This window comes from Bombyx mandarina, chromosome 01, assembly GCF_030267445.1.
Source record: "Bombyx mandarina strain Sakado chromosome 01, ASM3026744v2".
NCBI lineage: Eukaryota > Metazoa > Arthropoda > Insecta > Lepidoptera > Bombycidae > Bombyx > Bombyx mandarina.
Genome location: NC_143208.1, coordinates 10,422,489 through 10,443,479, shown reverse-complemented (window position 1 = coordinate 10,443,479; position 20,991 = coordinate 10,422,489). Strand labels below are relative to the sequence as shown.

The window sequence follows — 20,991 nt, the reverse complement described above, 5'->3', positions numbered from 1 at the left end:
GAAAAGCCTTATCCACTCTCCGACCCATAAACTATCCACTGAAGGTCATGCGATTCGTTGCTTCTTTGTCTCATGAAACAAGGACATAAAGCTCTTTGGGATTTATAATATAAATTAAATTGTAGTGTCTGTTATATTTCAGTGAACATTTTAAAAATAATGTTCCGACTATTTGCACTTTACCTGCGTAATTACAAATTTAGCACGTGCTTCATTCCTGGTCCATCTGGTAATGATAATTAATATGTCTATGGAACGTCTATGGAAATTAATATTCGAGTTAGCGACTATTATAGGAATCAACTTGATTTTAACGTAAGGATTTTCGTGGAATTACCAGTGTCAATGAACATGATTTGCACTGTACACTGAATTTTATTATAAATTTGATTCGGACAACTATATTAAAAGTACGTGTAGCGATGAATAGCTAGAGTTATGTCGGTGCAATGCGGATAACGCGTGGCTCGCCAGATTTAGGAGAAACTCACTGCGGAATCTCGCTCTGTTTCATCTGTGATTTATTTAAATTGATCGTATTTCTTAATAAATAATTCTTAACATTAGAACCGTAAAATCGAATAGCATTTTATATTGAACATTCTAAATATATTTGACTCTAATATATTACAAACGTTTCTGCGTCCATTCAAGGTTTTATATAAATTATTTCTCAAAATGTGAGTGTTTGAAGAATCACTATAAAAGCGAAATATGTGAAAAGTAGATTCAATCGTGTTTATATCGAGAATCACGTCTCTAAATAATACCAATTTTTATTTACACAAAAACTCTTGAATCCGAAAAATATGTGTGATATTTTTTCATGAAATTGAATTCTACTCTATTTGTAATTGAAGGATGCCCCAAGCTCGCTCACTTCAGTAACATGATCTTGTCAGTTTACGCCGTAAAGTAATCATGCGTTTCAATTTGAACAGTGAGATAAACGCTGCGTTAATGTTTTTATTTTTATTAATACTAGTGATCCCCCGGTAGTCGAAATTCGACTATAATTAATTGAAATTTTATGTTTGTACACTATTATGATTCTATTGTCAAAGAATTGACATGACAAAGACATATACTTCTATAGTCACAGAGTTTGACAATAAACAAAGAGTATACATATATATGTGTGTGTGTCAAATACATGGTAGTGTGTGTAATGTTTTCTTTATTGATTTAATGTATCTTTTATGCATTATTTAAAAAAAATATTAGTATTGTGCACGTCTTCTCTATATTCTCTATAAGTATTGAAAATGTTATACTCCTCCGTCCGCGCAATTTTCGTAAAAAGATTCGATTAACCGGGTCCTTGATATATAACTATACTAGTAATACTACTACTACTACTTGATATATACTACTAACTATAAATAAGTCTACAGGCACTTCGGTCACTTATGTACTATCAGAGAAAAAAACACACACACACATAAAACAACGGGGCATATGAGTTTCATCTGTCAATACTGGATTTCACAAATTAATATTCAAATAATTTCAAAACAGAGTACTTCGTTTGTCTATGAAAAAAATAATCGTAGGAGGCTACTATTGTATTCAGCAGTAAATCACAGCAAGGCAGTAGTCGGTGACAGCGAGATAAGCGTGCCCCTTGCGAACAGGAAATGCAAGTCAACTCCGTCCCGGTCAATCTGCGCTGCCCATACACGCCTTGTTTAATGCTGAACTCGATTACGAATTAAGCCAGCCAGGTAAATTTATGTAACTTGCTTTTGACGTGATGCTTTTTGTATTACTACAAATAAAAACTTTGTAGTTAAAAAAATAACAAAAAAAATAATCTATAATCCCGTGCATAATTATATTACTCCATACATATTCATTACAGAATGTATTTGCTACTTTTATTCCTGTCAGTAATTTTTATGAGCGACTTTTTTTACTTCAAAGTAGATAAAAGCTGGGACAGGTACTATAATAATAGTTAATTTAATAGATTATATGGATGTGTTCGTTTTACTAATACTTTTTACATTCGTTACTATTTATAATTAATTACATTTAAACACAAAAAGTCTCATCGAGTTCCAGTATTTTGTGCATGATACTCGAATGAACATAAATCAAAACGACTACACTTATAAACAGACAAGCGTATTGTCATATACCAGAATAAATGCTTTATGTTAACACTTATAAAAATAATAAAAATAATTTTATATAATTTTTAATATAAATGTACGTTAGGTACGTTAGAAAAAAAACTAAAAATAGTGAAGTAAAAGATAAATATAAAATTAAATTAAAAAGTTTAAAATCAAAGTTCTAAATGTTATTAATTTTGGAGTATGTTATAGATTACAGACAAACTAATTCTTCATGGTGTGAAACGCACGTAGGTGTACCGCAGGGTGGCGTTTTATCCCCTTTACTTTTTTCAATTTTTATAAATTCTATTTCTATACAACTTACTTCTTCCTACCACCTGTATGCAGATGATCTACAGATCTATACACAAACTTCTTTGTCAGAACTGACCAACGCGATGAAGACGCTGAATAATGACTTATCAATATTATCCCGTTGGAGTAATTCGCATGGATTGAGGGTGAACCCGTCGAAGACACAGGTCATTGTTGTCGGCAGTTCAAGATTGTGCTCGAAAGTGAAATGGTCGCAGCTTCCGGCTATTTTATTTGATGGCGTACCAATTCCTATCAGCGATACTGTGAAAAATTTAGGAATCTTAATTGATAAAAACCTTTCATGGAACGCTCAGATAAAAGAGGTTAGCCGGAAGGTGTTTGCAACAGCTGGATCTTTGAGACGGTTACGAAATTTTCTTCCAACTGCCACTAAAACTGCGCTTGCACAATCTCTCCTTCTTCCAATTCTTGACTACGCCGATGCCAGCTATACTGATTTAACTGAAACACAACTTGATAAACTTGAGCGGCTACAAAATTTCTGCATAAGATTCATATTTGGTTTACGGAAATATGATCATGTATCTGAATTTCGCACTAAACTCAAGTGGTTACCAATTCGCCTTCGCCGCAATACTCATGTCCTTTCATTACTATACTGTACTCTCTTTAACCCCCATGCCCCCATATATCTCAAAGAACGTTTCGAGTTCCTACGTGATACGCATAATTTTTCCCTGAGATCATCGGATAGCCTGAGACTGAAAATGCCGGCGCATTCATCATCATTCTTTGATCATTCATTCACCGTCCAGGCGGTTCGATTGTGGAATGCTCTGCCGGATGCAGTGAGAAGTGCTCAAACTTTAAACTGTTTTAAAAGAATGGTGAAGGAACACTACTTATCTTCTTAGTGCTGTTTGTTTGCATCATCATTTATTATTTCCATACTGTTGATGTATTATGTGTATGTAAGTATATTAGTATGTATTGTGTGTAAGTATGTATATTGGTATATAATAATAAGTATATATTTCATATTATATGTAAACGGTATATATTTTGTTTATTGTATGTATATATTTTCTATAACGTATTATCTATAGTACACCGCAACATACCTGCTATATTTTTTTATATTTTCCAGAATTTCTATAAATTATACGGTTGTCTGGAAGAGATCGCTTTTAGCGATAAGACCGCCTATTGTACAAATTTATCTGTTTTCTGATTGTTTTTTTGAATGTAAATTGTGTTTTGGTGTGCAATAAAGTGTATTCTCTCTCTCTCTCTCTAAGGCTGGAGACAGATGATATTTAAATCTGTAGATTCAATAATTTCTCCCTATTTTCATTGCTATTTACTTAAGAACAGAAAATATGGAAGGTATGATCGTTTTGTTAATTTAATTTTGAAGGGGGTATAGCGGATCAAATCGTTTTATCCGTTTATAGAATAACGCCAAATTCCTAATTTAAAAATTTGAAAATTACGACGCTTTATTGAGAATATGAAGTTTAACATTAAAACCCTGAACTAAAAATAAATTTTAGTAAAAGAGGTTTTTGAGAATAACAAAAGATACTTAGCATGGCGTAGAATAATCCTGACAAAAAACTGAAAACTGGATTCGCCAACGACTATTTCAATAAAACCTTCCATATGTGCATTCAAAAGCTCTGAACAACAATAGTTGCACAGCCGTTCGCGGAGTAAAAACACTCGCTCCGTGGGTAATCTACCTTTTGTTAGTTGTCACAAACTGGTGACCCGTGACGTAAGACCTGCACTAAAGTATCAACTCGTTATTCACGTTGACTCCACCGGCTTCCACGTTTCCACAACTCAACACGAAACATTAAAAGCCATGTTCCACAGTGAGCCAGCAGTCTTAACTTTAGCAAGCGCCAAGTTTCAAAAGTAAAAAATAATCCATCGTCTATAACAGATGACCAAGAGCCGCCCAAGTATACGTGTTCAAAATAAGTGCTTAATGTAAAATTCATTATTCACTTTGAGGGAAAGGAAAAGCAATTTCGAAATGCGGCCTATTTATTTTAACTAGTGATCGCTAGCGGTCGAAATAGGGCTATAATCACTGACACCTCGATTCCTAGATTCGTTTTACGTAATATTATCTCTTTTGCTGTTATATTGACATTTTTTCGCGTAAAGATGGAAAAAACTACTGTAGATTTTTTTTAATATCACTTAGGTACTAGTAGCTACTAACCAACAAAGGAAAATCTGTTAACAAGCAGAGGAGAAAAGGCACTAAACGCTTTGGTCCTAGTTGATTTAGATAGAGATGCATAATTTTTCTTTTTTTTTTATGTCCCACACTTTTGCTACAATTACTAATTAGAAATGCAATAAATTAACAATAAATAGATGGTGATGTGACTACGATTAAAAAAAAGCCGTCCAATTAGGAAACAACTAAATATATTTTTGATGCAATTTTGTTAATTTGTAGCTGGGAACAACAAATTTATGAGGTTTCACACAGTTTCGCACAGTTTCCCGATTTATGAATCTTAATGTTGGTAATTTATTCAAATTGCATCATCAGCTTGATCCACGCCTGGAAAGTAGTAATAGGCCTATCGGTCACCATTATTATTTTAAGTAAATCGATCTTATTTTGTTCCTTAGTAAAATAGCTTTACATGAAGCAAATTTCTTATTGTGCGAGCGCTAATGTTAAGTACAGTCTTAATATTTTTGTAAATTTTAGATTTGAAAACAAGCAACGAATAGTTTAATTGAATAAAAGTCAAAATATTAATCTCGCAGCAGCGAGTTAAAAAAATTGTATGGTATAACTATATATACATTCTTAGATGATTGTTTGTCTTTTTTTGCATTTAGATTATAATTTTTAGATAAATTGAGGTTAATGTTGATGATGTTGATGATGAACTGTTATTTTAATAAAATTTACCACTGAACTCTAAGCAGCAAAGAACATAAAAAATTTCACAGAAATTATTTAGCATTAGTTATTGAAATTTTATTATTAGTCTCTTGTTCTGAGTTTACCTGCATGAACGGCTTTTGTTTAAATAATAATAAATATTGACAATTACTTAAACTTGCGACACTTTGACATCCACTAGTTGAGTGCCGCCGTATTTTTCCATGTTTTTGTTGACAATTGTATACAACGAGTGATCTAGAACAACTCTAATCGATATAGTGCCAATATTAACTAAATAAAATGAAGGTGATATTTTTTTTGTACATATACCGAATGGCAATAAAATAAAAAGGCTTATTATTATTATTATAGGTATATTTATTAATGTTTAGTAAACTTATACATAAAATACGTATTCATCTTTATTTTATTAAGTAAATGTAACGTAGCACAACTGATAACTAACTATGTAACACTTAATTACAGAGAGCATCACTTTCACTGGAACATCTAAGTTTTTTGAATTGTTTTAATTTAGATTAAAATAATAACAAAAAAAAAGTTGTAAAAAGTGAAATTCTAAACATAATTTAGAAATTACGTAATAATTTATCGGACATAATGACATTATACGTGTACACTTCTAATTGGAGCATACAGTTTTACTAAAACATCAGCTCAGAAATACAAGTCTATACTTACTTGGCAGAGCTTGTTACTCAACAAAGTTTGTAAAGAGATTCAAGTATTAAAGTATCGGAGTAGTCAAAGTTAGTTTAAACACAGCGTATTGTGGAAGCTATGATTTTGAAGCCATGCTGAGGAATCTGCAGATACGAAACTAATATCTCACATAATACAAGCCACACTTTACAGGCTAGATCTGTTTTTAAAATAAGATTTGCATATTGGTCGAATCATAGGGTTTAAGCACTATATTACTACATATATATGATAGTATAGACTGATTGATTTATGAGATAGAGAATTCTGTTTAGTTTAATTACATTGACTAATTCCTGTTCCATATAAAATACTATCGCAACTGATTGTACTTTGGCTTTAACAACTTACTGGTGGTAAGTCCTCTTGTGAGTCCGCGCGGGTAGGTACTACCACCCTGCCCATTTCTGCCGTGAAGCAGTAATGCGTTTCGGTTTGAAGGGTGGGGCAGCCGTTGTAATTATACTTGAGACCTTAGAACTTATATCTCAAGGTGGGTGGCGCATTTACGTTGTAGATGTCTATGGGCTCCAGTAACCACTTAACACCAGGTGGGCTGTGAGCTCGTCCACCCACCTAAGCAATAAAAAAAAACAGTTAATTTTCATTACGTGTAGAGCTATTTAACAAATTTCTAATAACACTTAAAGTTTATCCATTAGTTCCGATAGCTTCTAATGTAATATTTTATTTAGAACAGAATTAATAAAAGTGACGGCCTTAACACGAAAAAAACGCATTATATGGACTTTTCTATAGTATGGGAAGGCGTTTGATTTTCACAAAAGCTTAGATTTGACTAACCTGCCTATTTGTGCTGGATATCAGTCAAGCGTCTTGTAGCGATAGCCGTTATACATTTCAATTAAGACTGTCTTTCTCAAATTAGGTTTCAGCTATCCCACTGGCTACGGTAATTTGCTATCATCATCATCAGCCTATAGCAGTCCACTGCTAGACATAGACCTTTCCAATTGCACGCCACTTAGCACGATCCTGTTATTAGTTATCAACAGCAATATTATATAATTGTCATCTTTAAAAACACCGGTCTGGTTTAATCTATGGTAACTGAGTAATTAACCATTAAATACCTATCCAAATAAATATTATATCCTTAAAGTGTGAAGTGATAGCTACCATACAATAGCTTAGAAGAAACGTGGCAAAAACCTGAATCGCGCCAATGACATTTACAAAAGCTTACTTCCATATGTGTAATTATTCTAAGCTTCCATATAAGAAGATTGGAGTGCTAACACTCGCACTGTGAAAGATCTTGCCTTAACCGTCTCTTATAAGTCACATAGGTACGTTAAGTGGAGGAGTATGTCCATGAGAGCTGAGGCTTGAGCTGCCTGAGACTAAAAACAAATTTACATTGTTCTTGACCTCGGCTACATGGTGGCTACGGTGGCGTAGGGAAGCTTATGCGCAATAAAATAGAATAGTAAAAAAGGTTTGTTTAGTTACGTTATACCCTATTAAACTTTATATTATTCAATTTTTTTATTTTACACAAGCTGAGATACAATATAATCGTAAGCCCGCCGACATTTTAGTTTAGAATTATTCAGTATATTAATTAAAAAATCCTGATACTTAAATTCCTTTTATAAGAGCTATTCCGTTACACTGGTCCTGAATTTTTAATATCCACATTCCAGGAAGGTACTGCAGCGATATACATATTTTCAGCGTAAAGTCAAGCTACTTTTAGAAAAATGGTTTTATGAACTAGCACAATAGTGACTTCACACAACTCGACTTTTTAATGCTTTCCTTTGTAAAATGGTAAGATAAATTTTATTATTCACGAGACGCTACCTCCTTCTATCAGTGCTTAAATGTATAGAAAAAGTATCTTGAACTGAAATTTAGATCTTAGACTGTTTTACCACCACTCTCTAAGTACTTGTAGCTTTCAATAAACATTGACTCAATTTCAGTTTTATTATGATCTATAACTTATAATTAGGAAATTTGGTAAATTTAAATGTTTTAACACTTGCAAAAAAATAGAAGAAGATGATAAAAAGTTGAATTGGTAGAGCTGTTTACAACTGCACTGGCGTTAATCGGAAAACGACTAAGTTGAGAAATAGTCCATTAACATCTTTTAACTGCAATATCACCGGATTCGGAGCAGATTTGATTATTTTCTTAATAGCTCTAATTGCTGCCTTAACCTAAAAATTTTTAGTTCTTTTGCAATTTCAAATCTCTGTTTGTTTATAAGCAGCGAACAATTTTCATATAAACAAAAACATGTGGCCAATATAGTTTTTTGATTAAATAGTTTCTTTAACTTTTTTCAAGATTCATTCGACAGATGGATATTGTGAGTACCTCTCGAGTGAAATTACGGTTTTCCGAGATCGTCACAGGCAAAGACCTTCTGAAAATAAGAAATTTATGGATAAATAAAATGTAAAACTCAAGCGTTAAGTTCAGCTGGTCCCGATCTGATTTTGTTACAGGTGTCAACATTTCATCATTCATTTCCGCTTTTAATGATTTATTTAATCGTAATGTGTGTTTTTTTTATTAGTTTCTAATATTATATGGATCTAGAATACATCGAATTAATAATGATACATTAATGATTAGTTAGACATAAATACACAATATTTTATGGTATACTTTTTAATTCATGTTTATGGCTAGATGGTGCGATGACCTCCGAACGGTGGCTGGCAAAAGGGAAGAGGAGAGCCGAAGATCGGGCTCAGTGGTGTGGATTGGGAGAGGCCTATGTCTAGCAATGGACGGCTGTGGACTGATGATGATGATGATGATGATATGGTAAAACGAATCATCATCTTCTTAGCACTAAGTGGTTTAAGCCTATCATCGTAAGGCAAATGTTGCGATTCACTCTTTGGAATCCTCATGAAACTGTGTTGAAGAGAAATATTTAGTTCCTATCTCAGAATACTTCCCACAATTATTAATTTGCAATTTTTCAACAATTTAACACGGAAAGACTATCTTGCCTGTTTCTAAGGCACTCGTTACGATATAATTTAGAATTATTATATTATTAATTACAATTATATCTACGATTCGTGAAAACCGCGAAAAGAAATTACATAGAAAGCTTCAGAATCAAAATGAAAAAAAAAAAAACGTACATAGTTAACCAAAAATACAGGAAAAAGAAAATTAACATAATATAGTGGAAACCGACTAAGTAAATATATATTTTTCATATATTTGCGAACATTTACGTAGCAGATGCGACATACACAGCCCTACACACTCCTGTAACATTGAATGGAATGCGACAACTTGGCACGTGATACGAATCTAAATGTAAAATCTATACCCACGAAAATACTCCTGTGTAAATATTCAACCATTTATTATTGATTAAGTAAATATAACACTGACGAAACGTCGAAATATTCAATTTTAATTTATTTTTTGCCTTGACAAACTTTTCTTTGTCTTTATTCTTGCTTACTCCTTCCAGGAGCAGTCACTCAAAGCAAATCTGTGGCCTTTTGAAATATATTTTGCATATTTCACCTGAGAATGTGCAGCATTTTATAAGTATTACACTGACGTATTGGGGTTGTCGATATTACTGGAGTTAAGAGGCATTATAAGTCTCGCGTATTAAAGTCGGTGGCCCCATCCCTAATCTTTAAGAGCTCTTTACACTTTACATCAGGTAGGCTCTGAGCTCACTGCCTCATCTATGCAATTTAAATTTATAAATATTTAAAAAATGAAGCGGGGCAATTTATTACAACGCTCTTTCGTAACTAAATTGGAAAAACGCGGAAAGTACTCAAGATGTGCATTCTCAGTGACAGCAAATTATAGTACTTTACTACCGCGCAGCGGGCAGTACTATAATTTGTATTCTGTGACGGCAGGAAAATCGAGTTCCCTGTCAACAAGCGCTCGGTGCTCTCTTGATCTTCGAACGCAATTACTAGACCAACTGAATAAGAGATTTTATTCGAATTAAATTAGCATCATTAATATGTATTCTTTTATTATTTCTTCTTCATCACATCACTCTTGGCAGTCGTCGTGGCCTTTATGTGTTTAATGATGAATTTTATAACCCGGCGTTACTCCTCTCTTCCGGTTGCGCGTTTGGCGGTTACGTACAGGGGCAATTTGTTGCAACCTTCTGCTTTACCATCCCTAAACAATTGTCCAAAAAGTGTCAGGATATGAGACTGCCGTAAAGGAGGAGATGTACTCGATTATTTTCAGCTCTTGCGAAATTCAGTCTGCGATATGCCGAGAGTTTTCTTCTAGTACCACATTTCGACGCGTCTGTCTTAAGTTTCTCATTATTTCGCTGGGTCCAGTTTTTGTGGCATATAAGAATACAGGAAATACGAATTTTTCACAGCAATTGTCATTCGTTTATTTCACTTCGTTTATTTACGCTTATAATTGATAAGATAAGCACATATGTATTTCCTCAGGCGTACTGAGTGAGGGTTTGAGATTAATATTTCGAGAATTCTCTTTATTTTTCTACATCACATTTTTTTCTATAAGTCGGAGCTGACAGCCCTAGCGCTACTATAAAGCGAAGGAATAGAAAAGTAAGTACATAAGCTTTACTTCTGTACTGTTAGTGTTCTGTGGTAGCGCTCGCTGCTCCGTCTATCTTATTATTCTTCTCTGAACGGTTTAGATACGAGTGTGTCTATTGGCAAATGAGTATATAAAACGGGTTTACAGCACACTGTAACATTTTATGTCTTTTCGAATTACCCAGCTTAGAAATGAAAACTTATTACGTTTTATTACATTTAAAAGTTTTGTTGACATTCATTCAGCTAAGGTGAATCACTAAGATAAGCAAACATAATATAAGCTTTATGGAAAAAAAAACTGCGCATATTTTCATGACAGGCTGAGTTTGAGGATCACATTGACTCTTACAGTAATGCGGTGATTTGTATGCATCTGGTTTTCAAGGCCCACCCTTAAGAACCTCCTCCCAGGGCCTACGTAATCCGTGCCCCTTTTGCGTATCAGAATATCAGAAACAATCACGGTAGCTGAGTACCTAGTTAACTCCCCGTCGAGTAAACAGTAGACGTGAGCTTGAATTTTTCAAAATAGTAGTCTGTTTTTATAGCGTTGCCTCTCTTTGTATCATATACATATATATATTTTATATATATGTACCTATATAAGCATATAGAACAATGATACACTTTTATAAAATGTGTTTATTTAAATAGATTTCTCACTTTTTTAAGCTGACAGACAAACTCCGGTTTCTACATAAAATGCTATTGAATCTTAAAAAGTAACCGTAGTAACAAACATTAGAAACGGAATTGATTTTAATATAAATTTATTTATTAAAAGCATATTGGTAGTTTTGCAATTACAGCACAAGAGTGCATTATGCGGCATAATTCTCAACGTTGAATGTTCTAACTACAGCAACGCTTCGCACAATCGAGCACTCTCAAAAGTACTGCTGTCGCGTGATACTCGCAATCGATACCGACTCAGTGACAGAAAATTGACAAGTGTTTTTTCTTTAAGTTGGCATTGATCGAAATTTTGGTAATATTATCGTTAGTAATACTATATAATGTTGAAAAAAATTGTAAGGCTTTCGTTTCGTCGTAGTTTCTTAGAAATAATCAATGTTAATTAAAACTGTGCTAACTTAGCGCACTCTGCTGATGCATTTGAAAACTAATTCACGTTCCAATTAAGCTTCAGCATAATTCGGCATTGTGCATCACTGAGTCGCATTATGCTCTGTAATTGGAAAACTGTGTGTGAACCTGTGTTACGCTCACGCCTACAAAATTATATACGGCAAAGATTTATACAATCGAATACTTGTTCTTTTCAAGTTCAAAAGACATTTACTTATTCATAACTATCCTCTAACTAAATTCTGTACGTGCAATTTCCATTCAATAGATAAAATCTATAGAAACGGTACTGCGGGTCTTGATTCCAGACTTTATATTTATTTTGAAAATCTACCTTAGGCAAAGAATAAATTTGATAAATCACATGTGAACTTGTAAAATATTTTGCTATGACTTATAATTTAGGAGTAGGATAGGTATTTGGTGACAAATAAAAGTTAAATAAAACCTTGATTATTAAATACTAGACGATGACCGATATTTTTTTTTTTATAAATTGTGTTTTTCGTGTGTCTTAACAACGCCATCTGTTGAAATACCTTTAGTGTTATTGTGTCTTTAAAAATAGTATTATTATTCGCCAATTGGTGTCTGGAAGAGGATTAATGAAAACACGACTAAAACAACATTATCTGAAAATAAATCGTAGCTAGATCGATTTATCGCCCCCAAAATCCCCTGTATACAAAATTTTATGAAAATCTTTGGAGCCGTTTCCGAGATTCACATTACATATATATATTAATATACAAGAATTGCTCGTTTAAAGGTATAATAATAAGATAAGATAATGTGAATGCAGATTGAAAATGGAGAAGTAAGCATTTATCTAAAGCATGGTATTGAAATAAAATTGAAACGTTCGAAAAACCACTCGTTTTCAAGTACTGATGGTAACCAATACCTAGTTATTCAATCAAATCAAATGAAATAAAAAATTAAATCAACATAAATGAAAGTACATACTTGTTGAATGTCAAAAAGAACTACCGCCAATTCACAAAACTAGCCTCCGTCCTGAGAAGAACTGGCAAGAAACTCAACGGGCTTGTCTTTTCTCTTTTTTTTTTAATATTCTTTTTTTTTATTGCCTAGATGAGCCTAGACGAGCTCACAGCCCATCTGGTGTTAAGTGGTTACTGGAACCCATAGACATCTACAACGTAAATACGCCGCACACCTTGAGATATAAGTTCTAAGGTCTCAGTATAGTTACAACGGCTGCCCCACCCTTTAAACCGAAACTCATTACTTCTTCACGGCAGACATAGGCGGGGTACCTACCCGTGCGGACTCACAAGAGGTCCTACCACCAGTAAAAAATAATTTTTACATGAGTATCATAACGTAACAATTATTGCAATATTGAAATGCCCGGAGCGAACTCATTCCCACTTTGTGCAATCTTCTAGATTTTCAATGATTTTGAATGTCTGTGGAATAAGTTGTTTTACTAAGTCGGTTGTATACAGATAAAGGATAAGTAACCACCTTAGCGGAATTTGTGAACAGAAATGGGTACTTATGAGGTTCGGAAACTTACTTGTCACGTAGACGCGAAGTCTACTCCACTAGACAAAGTTGGCACACCCTTGCTTCATTCGTTCAGAAATCACCAAATTACACCAAGCCTTAGTAACTGCAATGAATACTTCTGAACGTGTCTATTAGATTCGCACGAACATTTCCTCAATATATTAACGCGCGTTATTTTTACAATTCGTACAGAACCTCAACAACCGCTCTCATCTGTATGTTTACATAAATGAGCAGTTTTCGTGAAGGGGATTTTCAATAGACTTAATCGGTAAACCACGCGATGACTGGTTGACGGTATATTTTCTGTGCGTAAGCAATTATTGATTATGAAAATGGATTATTTCATGTATACCTACATTGTGTTTTATCTTTAAACAGTAAGTTAAAGAAAAACTAGAACTAATAGATCGAATAACATAATCGTTGTTGATAGACGTAAAAAAGTATTTATTTTTAAACAATCTAAGAGAAGCATGAAGTTAAGAAAAGGCAAACTTCTCGTGTGAAAAAAAGCGCCAACGCAAAAGCGCAAACATCCATGTTACGTTTTAGTCTGTATATTAATAAGTAACACTCAGGAGATACAGAGAGAAACAGTTGTGCGAAGATCTCCCATTGGTGATATCCCTACCGGGTACACAATAATGGACAAATACCCCACGTTTCTCCATTTTCACAGTCCCAACCCGGTAATGGATGACGGAAGATGTCGCAATTATGCCTCCCCCTTAGAAGACCATTTTACAAGCTTACGACATAGATACTATGTTAATTTAGGTCAAGGTTTTTGAGAAAACATTATCAATACACGTCAATACTTATTTGAAATAACATTTTAATTGAAGATTATGCGTATCTATCTATTATATCTTTACAAAGACGCGCAATTTCATGAAAGATTACAAGATTTTAAAAATTATGAGGCTTATACTTACTCGCTGTGAATAAGTACAAGCCTCATAATTTTTATGTGCTTTTTGTAATAGTGCTCTTTTAAGTACTGCTTGCTGTAAATTTAGTACCTATTGCCTGTCGTTTTTTTTCGAGCTTTTGTTACCTTACTTTATAAGCGAGTTCACAATCTACCTTATGTGTATAGATGAGATCAAAATTTACATATATATCCAAGTCTATTTTATGTCTAGGTGGATGATGGCATTTCCAAAATTTAAACTTTAGAATTTTTAGATTTAAGTTTGAAAGCAAAGTAAGAAAAAATAATATACATATATTTATTTTTGCCGCATTATCTTTTCCTGTTATTGTAGTTCCCTCCTTCATATTTATTTTCATCTGACTGCTTACGCGTTGATTCTGTGTGGCAAAGTACAAACTGCTGGCTATCATCAATGTGTGGGAAACATGCTGATTATGACAAAATCTTAACGACAGAACACAAACACAGATAAGATGGGATGTTGCAGTATAAGCAAATGCTTGGCAAACTACACGTTTTGTTTATTTGGAGAATATTAATCGATACGCCATCCGTTCTTCTTGATAACTCTTGGTCATATCTAATAGAAGCCAATGCGTAGACTTTTATCAGTTATCTTCTGTATTGAGTTTATTTTTTTGGCTAATTAAGCTGGCGTCCTAAACATTTCTTGTTTTTATTCATCCTGGCATTTTGTGCATAGACTATCTTTTGGGGTGATATGTATACTAGTCAAAGATATAATTAAGCTTTTCCTTAAGCGTTCGTTATGCCATATTGATGCAAAGGCATAAAAATACAATTATTTAATATATATTTTATACATAAAAAGTTACACTTTCATTTAAACCATACCCTGCAAAAATGGACAGGTATTTTTCCTTATAAGCAATAAGAAGCACTTGCCGCAAATACTAAATTAATTTCATAATAGGTAATTAATCGCATGCTATTGTCGTAGACTCCTTAACTCTACTCAAAATAATTTTGAGAAAACGAGGAATCAAGAACTCTTATCTCTCTCATTCACATCTCTCTAAAATAAAAAATTAGACCTTAGAACTAACTATATCTCAAGGTGTGTGGCGCATTTACGTTGTAGATGTCTATGGGCTCCAGTAACCACTTAACACCAGGTGGGCTTAACACAATGTTATAAAGAGGAAAGATTTGTTTGTTTGTAAGTATTGAATAGGCTCAGAAACTACTGAACCGATTAGAATAATTCTTTCACTGCTTGGAAGCTACACTATCCCCGAGTGACATAGGCGATATTCTTTTTAAAAAAAATAGGGATCCGTACTAAAACTCCAATAATGTAACCCAAGGTGTAAAAAAATGACCTAAAATTTTCTTAGATCGCGTGGGCTGTGAAATCTATTGATGATAGAATAAAATAATGTACTATGACTTTGTAGTACACATTATTATTTACAAAAAATGTCACGACAGCATATGTCTGACTATTATCAATAAGTGTTCTTTTATTTAAAAAAAATAAAACAACGTCAAATATCGTTTACAGGGTAGCTCTCATTCAATAAACCAATGGCCTTTGTTTTGTATGTATAACCTTTTTACGAAAAAAAAAAAAAATATAATATAAAATTAATAAAAAAATAGATAAAAACAAATATAATTTAAATTAAAATAAAAGTTCATTAAAATAATAATATTCAAACTATCTTTATAATTTTCTATTTTTAGAAACCTGACGCAAATATAACATGGGTGTGTGTGTGTGTATTATAATTTTTTATTTTGAAATTGTCGTTAAAGACCCGAGCGAAGCCGGAGCGGGCCGCTGGTATATAATATTTTGATTTCAAGGCACTGTACTGTAATTAAATATTAATCGAATTTTTATAATGTATATCTTTTGAAAACTGCAGAGTATCGAACGTAATTGTATAGTGTACTGCGTACAATTAGTCATTGTAGGGAAATCAAAACGTAGACAAAAAGTTGCGCATTCATTGCGTTTGATGAAATGTACAGGACAGGAGACGAAGCGTATTCCCTTTGAAACCATACAAAGAGTGAAGCCAATAACGTCCACAGTCATCCCTTTTGGAAATACATCCACGTCACCTTTGACATGCATATCCAACGTTCCAATGACTAACTGGTGATTTCCTAAAATCCGCGAACGTATTGACTTGCAGATTAGTTTTCCGTTATTCTGCTCTGTCAATCTGAATCGTGATTTATTTCAATACATTGCCTTATTGACATTCATGGAGTATGTTTAGGTTATAAATAAATCTGCAATAATAATTCATACTAAAAATAATAATTATTCTATTAGCTTTGTGTTTGTTTGTCTTATTACAGAGAAATTCCAATGACATTCACGCCCTCACTAATAATGTAGTTAATTATGTTTCTGGTTCTTGGTGGCTAGAGATTGCCATTTATAGGCCTCAGTTGAAATGAACTATCTACAGTAAATATTCATTTGACAAAGTTTTCGTATTCAAAGAAAATTTTAGGCACTCTTAGCATGAAAGCCAGTAACCAAAAGAGAATGTTTATTTTTATATTTAATTTTGGTGATTTGTTTTAAGATATGTTTTATAATATACGCGGTTATTAAAAAAGATAATAAGATACGGTACAGGTCGACCGTACTAATAGTATTTTCGAGATGTCAAACAAGTGTTGAACCAACTCTTGGTTCAACTCTAGTATTGGATGAAAATGTGAACGCTTTTCTTTCTCTGGTATTAATTTGTTACTGGAACACATTCGAATCACAGAGCGAAAGCTGCTACTCACCCCGAGGGTCTCAATTACCTCAAGCCTCAATTGAATTGCACAACGGCTATTCCAGCCTTCAAACTGGAACCCACAAATGCTTCGTCTCCAAAATAGCCAGGTGGCTGGTAACAACTTACAATATACCCTACGATATATAAAGGGCATCCTTTAGGCACATTTATGTTACCGTCACGAAGATATGTGATAGTGTTTTTCTACGCCAACACCCCAATTTGTTTTTTATTCGTAAGTTTGATTAAGGATACATTAAATTTATTAAGTTGCCTATAATAGTAAACAGTTTTTAACTAACTGATTTTCCTCTATGCAATAAAGAGGGTTGTTTATGAATACATAATCAAAAAAGCATACTGAATGTTTCTCAAAGAGCAGATTTCTTTGTTTCTTGCTCATAAAATCCAGTACGAGCTACCCAATTAAAAAAAAAGTTTCTCGGTGCAGTAGAAAATTCTGAGATAATCAGGCGCTTAAAGTCTTCACTTAGTTGCATTTGAAGCTTTTAATTTAGTGTTCAGACACCGCACCGAGTATGTTAACATAGCATTTAACAGTCACTTTTAATTTAAAATCACGAACAGATGATTTTTTTGATTTTTCAATTAATACATTTGACAGCAAATTGAGTGAAATTTAACTTACTGAAACTGAATGTGTTTATTTAAATACTACATATTAGACCATTATGCTGCTAATTTTGCCGCTAAGCTATCGTTCATTCAAGTTTGAAGGATGGGTCAGCTATTATACAGAAGATTTCAACTTCATGTCTGGAAGTGGGTGACGAGATTTACGTTGTATTGTCCATTAACTTTCGTAGCCCCTTAATACCCGCCTCTGAACATGTCTGATCATTCAGAGCAATAACAATAAAACTCACTGTCATTAAATAAGATTCTATTGGGTAGTTTTATACCTATTTAAGCCTACTGTATACAACTTATATTGAATTTAGTTCGAGTAGAATGTCGCAACTGTATTAACTTATTTTCAAGTTTCTGAACCAGCGCCGCCTATCGTATCGATAACTAAAAGCATGTTTATCGCGAACATGTGATCATTTCGAGAGCGAGACTCCATTTGCCTAAACAAATTCATGCAACACGGAGACATATATATCAGTTGTTGATGGATCGGTTCAGCCATATAAAACAGGGATCACATTTTATCTGCCATTAATCCACATACGAATTTTCTTATATCCATTAATCCGTTACGCCTGCTACATTTGCCAAATGAATAACATATATTCCAGAAAGTAAATAGATTTATTAACCATTAAGCGGTCTGTTAAATAAGTTATGTTTTTAGTTATAATTTAAATTTAATGTTTTGTTAAATGTAATAGATAATGCCGATGGTTTTTATCCATCTATAACCGATAATTTTGTATGATTTCTTATAAAATTGTTGTTATTATCATAGGTAATACGTTGTTGAGATTGCGGATCATGTTTCTGTCTTACCAAAATTGTGTAAAAATTACTTTACATTTTATTAACAGAAAATGTAAATTTCAATATTAAATAATTATACAAATAAGCCTAGATAGTATGTTTGTTTGTTTTTCAGGAATAAAAGCACGATCCCACGAGCTTTAGTGACGAGTCAACAGTTGTGTCCCTAAGTAAGAACCAGGTGTCTATTTAATTTAACTTAAACTTTTACTTTATACTTTAAGCTAAGCGGTTCTTGAATAAGATTATTCGACGTAGTTTTAACTATCCGGAAAATAGGTGTAGATCTAACTATAAAAATCAATTTTATTGAAACTGTAAATATACGCGGTTCACCTGAAAGTAAGTAATCACTGTCGCTCATGGACCTCAGCGACGCCCAGCTAAGCCGCTGCCCAAACAAATTATATCTAAATGTATCTAAATCTAATTTATGCGCAAATTACCATGACTTGCTATCTTTTTTTTTTCTTTTTTTTTATTGCCTAGATGTGTGAACGAGCTCACAGCCCACCTGGTGTTAAGTGGTTACTGGAACCCATAGACATCTACAACGTAAATGCGCCAAACACCTTGAGATATAAGTTCTAAGGTCTCAGTATAGTTACAACGGCTGCCCCACCCTTCAAACCGAAACGCATTACTGCTTCACGGCAGAAATAGGCGGGGTGGTGGTACTTACCCGTGTGGACTCACAAGAGGTCCTACCACCAGTAATTACGCAAATTATAATTTTGCGGGTTAGATTTTGATTACACGATGTTATTCCTTCACCGTGGAAGTCAATCGTGAACAATTGTTAAGTACGTATTTTATGATCTTGATGATCTTCAATGTAATCAGTTGGGATCACCAAAGCTATCAACAAAAGTAGGCATGATCTCACTACAAATTGGTTCCAATCATATGAGTTTTACTAACATTTTAATTAGAATACGTAAAACGACTATTTAATGGTAGCCCCTGCAAGTCAATATAAAAATTGAAATATAAAAAATAAAACAAGATAATTGATCAAGATTTCAATCGAACCGTGATTTTTTTACAAATTACTGCTTTGTTACATTTTTACGCAAAATAATCTTGTTAGGATATATCAATATCATCACTTTACGTTTGAATTGTTAGCATATTCGTTTACGGTTGAAAATAGTATCTAAATTATTTTTTTAAGTTCAAAACTTTTAAATCTGCTTCGTGAGTTGTTCAATTGTGGTTCTATAAAAACTGTCATTCCCGTTAGGTAACTATAGAAAATGTTATAGTATCACTGTGGACTTAAACATTAATCACGGGTCTGCCCTTCATGGCGCGTTGTCCAAAAATGATAATTGCTTTATTAGATCTCTCTACAGACCTGCTACGAGTTATGTAGTAAGCTACGCATTACTCACGAACGCAATGGTTACAGCTTTTTTGTTCTATATTGTTTTTCTAAAAATGAAGAAATTGTTGAAAAGAAAGCTGATAACATTCTACGCTGATTTTTTTTTTATAATACTTAGTTGTGGTGTTCGGAAAACAAAAAGCTGTAACAGATAACTTCAAAACGTGAAAGGGCGGTGTACAGCTATATTTTCAGGCTTTAACGAAGGCAACATAATCATAAGGATATAAATTTATGTCGATAAAACTATTTACAAAAACCACAGGCCGCGTCAAACATAAAATTTACTAACATTTAATCCGAGACATAAAATCTAATCTGCGAATATTGTAAATTTAAATTCGATGTGATCAATTTAGAAAATACAAAATTTATTTAAACGATTTATAACCGTAATCGCGTTGTGTAAAATATGTATTATGATTTCTGTAAATTCCGGAGATTCACCGCACAGCCGAAAAATTCAAACTTTTAATAACATACAAAAAATAAACTTTACTTTTTGATTATGGATAGGAAGAAAAATGAAATAAAAAAACTTACCAGTTCTGGCGTGAAGTGGAGTGTAGTAAAATTTGGAAACTTAATGTCGAGGAAAAGATTTAAGATCGGCGGGAGGACACGCGTCGCGTCGCCTGAGTGAGACGGCGAGGGTGCGAGTGCTTGTACAGAGGCAGCGGGACTCGACAGGACCGCTCGCGAGGGCGGCTGGAGTGGAAATCGGCGTCGCCCTCCACCACAGTTATATAACTTACTCCGCGTAGCGCAGCGCGGCTCTCTCCCCTCGCCCCTCTTTTGGGGAAAAGATGAATGAGTAAAGTTTCCTAACGGACGCTAGTCCATGGATCGCGCTGGGTTTCAGATGGGCCCGCGGTTACATAAAGCCCTTCGGCACATGCGCGATGAAAAACCTTCAGCATTTCATCCAGAAGTATGTTGGACAGAACGCCCGCGCCGAAGCTTTTTAAGAACTCCTCTTTTCAACTTCATAGTTCGAGGAAATCTTCAAGAGAGGAAGAAACGTTGAGTAGTTTCAATAATTAAATTGAAAATTCATTAATTACATTTTATTATTTAAAAAATATATATGACACTAAAGCAACGAGCATGAATATGTGTATACTCGTATGAGCTTTTTTATGAGTGGGTGCGCGTCGTTTGCTATATACCTACCAATACATACATAGGTATTCT

At 33.6% G+C, this 20,991-nt stretch overlaps 1 protein-coding gene across 1 annotated transcript in view; it reads right to left on the bottom strand.

The window, feature by feature from the left end:
• The window catches only part of LOC114245110 (frequenin-2), a 209,857-nt gene extending 189,377 nt beyond the window's left edge, over positions 1–20,480 (bottom strand). The window contains exon 1 of the mRNA XM_028177120.2: positions 20,341–20,480. The gene's annotated coding sequence lies outside the window, so the exon portion shown is untranslated. The remainder of the gene's footprint in view (positions 1–20,340) is intronic.
• Positions 20,481–20,991: the final 511 nt, after the last annotated feature.